The sequence below is a fragment of the Gavialis gangeticus genome, unplaced genomic scaffold (assembly GCF_001723915.1).
Source record: "Gavialis gangeticus isolate Ggan-Ray unplaced genomic scaffold, GavGan_comp1, whole genome shotgun sequence".
Lineage (NCBI taxonomy): Eukaryota > Metazoa > Chordata > Crocodylia > Gavialidae > Gavialis > Gavialis gangeticus.
The window spans coordinates 9,258,404-9,265,927 of record NW_017729006.1 but is presented as its reverse complement, the minus strand read 5'-3'; positions in this window follow the sequence as shown (position 1 = coordinate 9,265,927).

The window sequence follows — 7,524 nt, the reverse complement described above, 5'->3', positions numbered from 1 at the left end:
TGATTATACTGGTGGCTCTCCACTGAACTCCCTCAAGTTTATCCATGTCCCTCCTGAAGTGGGGGGCCCAAAACTGGAGGCAGTACTCCAGCTGCGGCCTCACTGAGGCTGAGTAAAGTGGGAGGATGTTGTTCCTGGTTTTGCTTGAGATGCATTGGTGGATACATGGCAGAGTTTGTTTTGCTTTGCTGGCCACGGCATTGCATTGGTGGCTCATGCTTATCTTGTGGTCAATCAAGACCTCCAAGTCTCTTTCAGTCATGGTGCTAATGAGCATAGCACTGCTGACCCTATAAGTATGCTGCTGGTTCTTTCTCTCAAGGTGAAGTACCTTGCACTTCTCTACGTTGAAGGCCATCAGACTTTGGTCCACCCACCTTGCGAGTGTGTCCAGGTTGACCTGTATCCCCAGCCTGTTTTCCACCATGATGACCTTCCCCCATAACCAGTCCACATCTGATGCCCGAATCCAGATCATTAATGAATATGTTGAAGAGTACTGGCCTGAGTACTGAGCCCTGAGGGACACCACTGGTCACCTTGTGCCATGTTGATTCACTCCCATCAACCAGTACTCTTTGGGTCCGACCCCTGAGCCTGAGGGATGCCACTGGTCCCCTTCCACCATGTTGTCTCAGTTCTGTCTATTAACACTCTCTGGGTTCTACCTTGAACCCAGTTACTTAGCCACTGGACCATGAAGTAGTTAAGGCCACATTTTCCCAATTTTACCATGAGGACATCATGGGAGTCTAAGTCAAAGGCATTTTTGAAATCCAAGTATATGACATCAACTTCATTTCCTTTATCAAGGTGGTGAGTTACCTGATCATAGAAGGAAATGAAATTGGTCAGGCATGACCTGCCACAAAAAAAGCCATGTTGGCTGTCATTTAGAATTCTGTCTTCAGTTAGCCTATCAATAATGGATTCTTTGATAATTTTTTCCAGGATTTTTCCAGGGATTGAGGTCAAACTGATTGGCTTGTAATTCCCTGGGTCCTTCTTTCTATCTTTCTTGAACATAGCACCACATTGGCCCTCTTTCAGTCTTCTGGGACCTCTCCCAAGAGTCATGAGCAGCGTTCTCTCTAAACTGCATGGCATGTGGGACAGTGCAGATGCACTCATGCCGTGCTGCCAGGTGTGCCTGCGTGGCTGCACACAACACACAGCTTAGAGAGAACGCTGGCCATGAGTCCTCAAATAGGTTTGCCATAAGTTGTACAATGATGCCAGCCAATTCTGTCAGCACTTTCAGGCGTAGTTCATCTGGTCTTGCTGACCTGTAGATATCAAGCCTCTCTAGATGTTCCCCCACAAGATCTTCACCAGCTATGGGAGGATGATCATCTTGTATCCTTCCATGCAGGCTAAAACCCTTGGACTGGTAGAATACCGATGCAAAATATTTGTTTAGGAGTTTTGTTTCCTCCTGAGTATCCATTATCAGCTGTCCAATTTCATCCAGCAGGGGCCCTATGTTTCCCTTATTTTTTCTTCAACTTCCTATGTATCTAAAGAAGGACTTTTTATTGTCCTTGATTCTGGCTGCCAATTTGAATTCAGTTTCTGCCTTTGCTTTTCTAATATGCTCCCTACAGGTGCAGGCTATTGCTGTGTACTCCTCCATGGTAGTAATTCATGACTTCCATCCCTTATAAGCTTCTGTTTTCAAATTCAGGAGATCCATGAATTCCCTAGTGTGCTAAGGAGGTCTCCCAGCCTTTTTGCTCCCTTTTTTTCAAAAGGGAATGGACTTCCTTTGTGTTCCAAGGTTCTCATCCTTGAGGAATGACCACTCTTCTCGGACTCTGTGGCAGGGCACTGTAGGTGCCTGCCACTTTAAGGGCCTGATGCTGGCAGCCTCCAGGTGCCTGATGAGGGCAGCCATTTTGGACCTAAGGGCAGTTTTGCTGCTGGAGGCCAGGCAACAACATCACCTGGCTGTAGGGCTGCTTGTGTCATCTGGAGGTCAGGGAGGAGCTGTAGGGGATGGTCAGGAGGCTCCTGGTCCTGGGCATGACCTACAACTGCACCCTCATGGGAGTGGGTGGCCTGGTGGGGCTCTCAGTGCCGTGGGAGCCCCCAGGAAATGCCAGGCCAGTTATCACCTCAGTAAAAGGTGGGTAGGGGTGCCTTAACCCTAGCCCTCAACTTCAGGTGAGTTGTGTTCCATCAGAGGTAGTTGCAGGGGTACAAACCCCGCAAGAGAGAATGGAGCCAGGTACGACTGAGGCTACCTGAGCCCTGTGGGGTTCGAGATCCCAAGATGGAAGGTTGGGGCCAAGTACCGCTGAGGCCACCTGACCCCTGCGGGGGTTTGAGACCCCAATAGGGAAGACTGGGGCCAGGTATGGCTATGGCCACCTGAGCCCACCAGGGAGAACCCCCCACCCCGTGGCCCCAGTGAAGGGGGTGGAGATCTCGTAACCCCAAGTGAGGGGGCAGGGTTGTAGAGCCCTGAGCAGAGGGGGGTGTCATGGAGACCCGAGCAAAGGGGGCAGTTGTGGAGGCCTGCATAGGAAGGGGGGGGTCACTGACAAGGTAGCACTGTGACCTGCTGCCCCGGGGGGGAGTGAGAGTCCCCTGGGAGACCCTGGGGCACCAGTCATGGTGTGGGGTACCCCAGCTTCCCACATACAGTGAAGGGAGACCCAGAGAGAGTGTGGGGCTAGTGAGGATGAGGTAGAGTGCCCCCTTGATTGGCCCATGCTGGGGCCAGGACCGAGAAGGTCAAAAGGGCCAAGCACCCACTGCAAGGGGCACCCAGAGTCATGGGCCTGGGACCCTGCCTGGCCTTTGAGGTGAGACCAAGGCTCGTGTAGGGCTGAAGGTCCTGAGTAGGGACCATGCCTGAGAGGGAAGCCAGCTATGTGGAGCTTGGCAGCCCAGATGAAGGCGGCATAGGCTGCCAGAGTGGGGGAACCAAAGGGGGGTCGTATGAGGAGGATTCTGGAGCCTAGTGTGGGGGTGGTGCGCTTGTAATATCTGGATGCCATCTGTGAGGCTTGGGCCGTGGTGTAGGGGAGGATTGGAGCTGCAGATAGCGCCCCCTGGCATCAGGGCAAGAAATGGGCAGCCTCCTGCTTATTCAACATCTACTTATTAATTTTCCAGCAAGTCATGGTGGGCGAGACAGGCAGGCGGCATGCCCGGAGGGAGGTGGGAGGCCAGCGACGGCTGGCCCAAGAGAAGCCCACTCTGCTACAGACTCCTTTCTCCATCAGACCATGGTCCCACAGGGCCTTGCCAACCAATCTCCTAAGCTTATGGAAGTCAGCTTTCCTAAAATCAAGCATTTCCACCTTACTGATTGATTTCCCTGTCTTACAGTGGATGGCATTACATGGCACAAAGATTACATGGCACAGACATTTCCTGAAGTAAATTAATTAAATCAGATAGAAGAAATGAGAAGAAGTTACAAAAGCTATAGAACAAGGCTTATTATAGTAGTAAAATATAGTGGATTTTCAAGTAAGTTGATCTAACAGATCTAGTAAGATAAGGAGAATTGGTCTTTATTAGCTACCTTCTGTCAACTATTTTCTCAGAACACAGCATAAAAGGGCAAACTATTTGTCATGTGGGGAGCAAAGTGGCATTTCTGGATCTAAAATAAATATTTCATTTGAAACAACGTTTCCATGGGACAGGATAAAAGAAACTAGATTTACAAAAATAATTGAATACATTCTCAAATGTAATTGCTTCAAAAGTGCAGGAGATTATGTATAACTGAACCCCAGCGAGTACAGACCCAAACCTAACCCTACTGGGAATAAGGTAATTGGTTCTCCAGTCTGAGTTATAGCATGTATTTCAGTCACACATTTCTGACTCATGATGAAGTAGACCCAGGAAAAGCTTATTAAATATTTTGAAATAAGGAGTGACTCAGGGGTTCATCACTGGAAATACTAATGCTAATCAGCAGAAAGAACACAAGTGTTTTCCAAAATACCCTGCAGTTGTAGTCAAAAGAGATCAATAAAAATCATGACAGCTTTCCTCTGGAATGAGGCTGAAGTTTTCTTCTTTTGCAACTGCTCACCAGCCCTTTGAAATACTGTAGAAAAGTGCAGTAGCTAGAATAACTTGCTACATAAACTGAGAAATATTTAGGGAGATGCACTGATAAAATTTGCTGTGCTATTTTTGCATATGCTAGTCACCTACAGATCAGAAACGCTAAATAAAACTGGTAAGGACAATGGGAAAAAAATCTTCCAACTATTTCTAAGATCACTCTTTTTAAGACTTCAGTTTGGAAGACCTGAAATTAAAGCTATGGCATATGTTCAAGATCTCTTTGAGCTGCTTACATTGCCGATTTACTAGACTTGGGTGCATGTGGGCCATGTCATGTAAGATACTTAGCACATATTAAATGCACGTAAAACTTGAGCGTCTGTGTGTTCAAGCAGAGTAACATGTGCTAAGTGTGTTTGTGTTGTATAGCATTGTAGGAAAGTTACGTCTTTTCCAGCAAGGGGTACTAAGATTATATTAAGTACTGAATCAATGCCCAATGTGAGGTTAGAGAGAACAGTTACTCTGTTATCTTTTGAAGGAGGCATAAAACAAAGGTCTTGGTAATTTTAGGCATAAGAGACCTCAGAGCACTCAGATCTGAAAGTGAGCTAGTATGAATTCTGGTGTTGCATATGGATATCCTGTCCTCTACTTTTGCATAGTTCTGTTTTCACACTTAAGAAGCTACCGCATATGACACTGGAGATGGCATGCTTCAGCCATGGGAAGGAAAACATCACAGGAGAAGAATGGCACTAATCTGAGGTTTGGGATATTTATGTCCATTTCAGGTCCTGATTTAAGAAGACTAGGCTTCCTGGGTGACATAAAACAAGGCATTTGGGACCAGGTAAATACAAGGAACTTCGGCATCTAAATATAATCTAAGCCCACAGTTAAAATCACTAAAACCTCTGCATAGCTGTTGTCTAACCCTGAAGGTCCCTTGATTATATATTAAAGCTTCAAAAATACCTAAATTGAAATCAGATTTCTGGCTACTGCTCTAATCATGAAGCTTGTTGAGAGGGTGAGTGTAAGAGGTTGGCCTCCCCAGCACTATCTTTTTTATTATCTGCGTCCTATATGGGGCACCCTTGAAGTCCCCTTAAGGTTTCCTGCTATCTACTCACCTGCCATGTCTTGATGGAAATATTATAAGTGGGAGACTACCTTTTTTTTTTGTATGTTGGGGTCCTCTGCCAACACTGGCCTTGACCCCAGTGTCTCTCTAGCTATGCCTCCCTGTCTAAACCCACCAGATAGCGTTTGACTCCGAGGCTCTAGTTCTTTAGTCTTGGGGCTCATGGCCCTCCTTTTTGCTCCAATCTGAAGCACAGCCTCCCTGGCCCAGAGGCCTGTCACCGGCCCCACAGCCAGGGGGTCACAACTTTGAAGCCGGGCAAAGGCTCTGGACCTCCAATGTCCCAATTCTGAAAAAAAAGAAACAAACAAAAAAATACACGCAGTCGTACCTCGGGTGCACCAGGCCACCTTGGCCTTTTAGGCTTGCACTCTCTGGCACTGGGTCTGTGCCCCTGCATACTGTGCCTTCACTGTGCCTGTGCACCCTGAACACTGCACCTACACAGGTGCCAGAGTTTTCACGCTATAGTGGGGCTCCAATGAGGCCTCCTCCTTCCCCAGTAGCCTCATCCAAACCACTGGTGTTATTCAATAACAAAAAAAGAAAATACGAACAGATCTGTCTGTGGGCTATAACCGCCACCAATAAGATATGATTAAAGATGGCAGTTTCTCAGGGGTTCGTGCTTCTGATCCCCCACCTCCTGCTATAGTGGTTCTTCTGGGGGTTGCTGCTACTTCTCCAGGAGTCCTCATTTGGGAGCCTGACTGCAGTGTTTCAGGCCAGCAGGTTGGGGGCATTCCTGAATGCCTCCCAGGTGGCTGCAGGAGAAAGCCAAGCCCACCTGAGCAGCTGGCAACCCCTGATTGGCCAGTGGGCCCCTTTCCCCAGTCCTGTTCCCCCACCAGCTAGCTGCTGTCACCACCAGCAACTGAAGGCTAGAGGAGCAAGGGGTGAAGGAGTCCCTGTGTCACACATAAGCCCCCCAGCTTGCAGGCACAGGTCTTGGTGGGGGCCAGGTCTGTGAAGCAGAGATGCTCTATTTCCCTCCATCCCTGCCACAGTTCTTAGCATGGTAGAAAGCTCTGATTGCAGTTGAGGAAATGGAGCTTCTCTGCCTGGCCCAGATCCCACCTGGCCTGGGTCCCGCTAAGACTTATGCCTACAAGCTTGGAGGGGGCAGAGAGAGAACAGTGCAACAGAGAAGCACTGCAACAGCTGAAGCCAGGAACTGCAGCTTGGAGCTGTGCCTCATGGCAAAGAGGCTCAGTTCCTCCAGTCTCTCACCCAGCCATGCAGGGGGGACACAGAGCCATTTCTCTCTCCTCCCTATGACATCCTAGGGGCAGAGCTGGCCTGGTGCTTGCCTGGAGCAGATGACCACTGGCCAGGGCTAGCAAGCCACCCAGCGAGGGGCCTCTGGGATGCCAGTGGAATGCAACGTACCTTCACTCAGGAGGGGATGTGGTACAGACATTTGACAAAGCACTCTAATCTAAAGCACTTTAGTCTTATACCACATCCATCCAGGGCAAACTTAGAGTTGGATCTGTCATTTTTAAAGTACTATGTGTTGTGAATGTGTTTGGTTATGGTTTCTGTGTGCTTAACATGCAATAATTGTAACTTCTGTACAGACCCTTATTAGTGGCCTCTGCTGTCCATAAAAGTTTTGCTGGTGCATTTTGAAACACTTAATTCTCCCTACACATTGCATAGATTTCTCAGATGCCTAACTGGGATTTAGCTTTTACTGTGGAATCAGGCACTGAAATCCCTTTCTGGCTCTTGGCTTCAGATCCTCATCTATAAAATGGAAATAGTAGTTTAGCAATGCTATTATACATACATAACAGATTGTGAGGTACACATGTATTACATAGAATTTAAAACATGCAGGTACAATGAAGTCACACTAAAATAACAGGAATCCAATTAGTTTCAATTCACATCAAAATGGGAAGTACTACATAAATATTATTATATGTGAGGCAAATTTGTGATCCAGCTTGTGTGGCTTCACAGGGCATGGTCTTCCTTCTGATGTGAGCTAACCATGCTATAGTCTGTGTGGGATATAGCATCTACAAGGCATTAAGGTTTTTTCCTGCAAGTGCAAGGGATGAAGAATACCCAGAACCATGAGTCCCCAGACTCCCTTCTTGTCTGGGAAACTCCCTTCTTGTCAGTACAGAGGCGGAAAAGGATCTTGGAGTCATCATTGACTCCAAGGTGAACATGGGCCGGCAGTGTGGGGATGCAGTCAGGAAGGCCAACCGCACCTTGTCATGCATCCATAGATGCTTCTTGAGCAGGTCCAAGGAGGTGATACTCCCCCTCTATGCGACACTGGTCAGGCCGCAGCTGGAGTACTGCATCCAGTTCTGGGCGCCGCACTT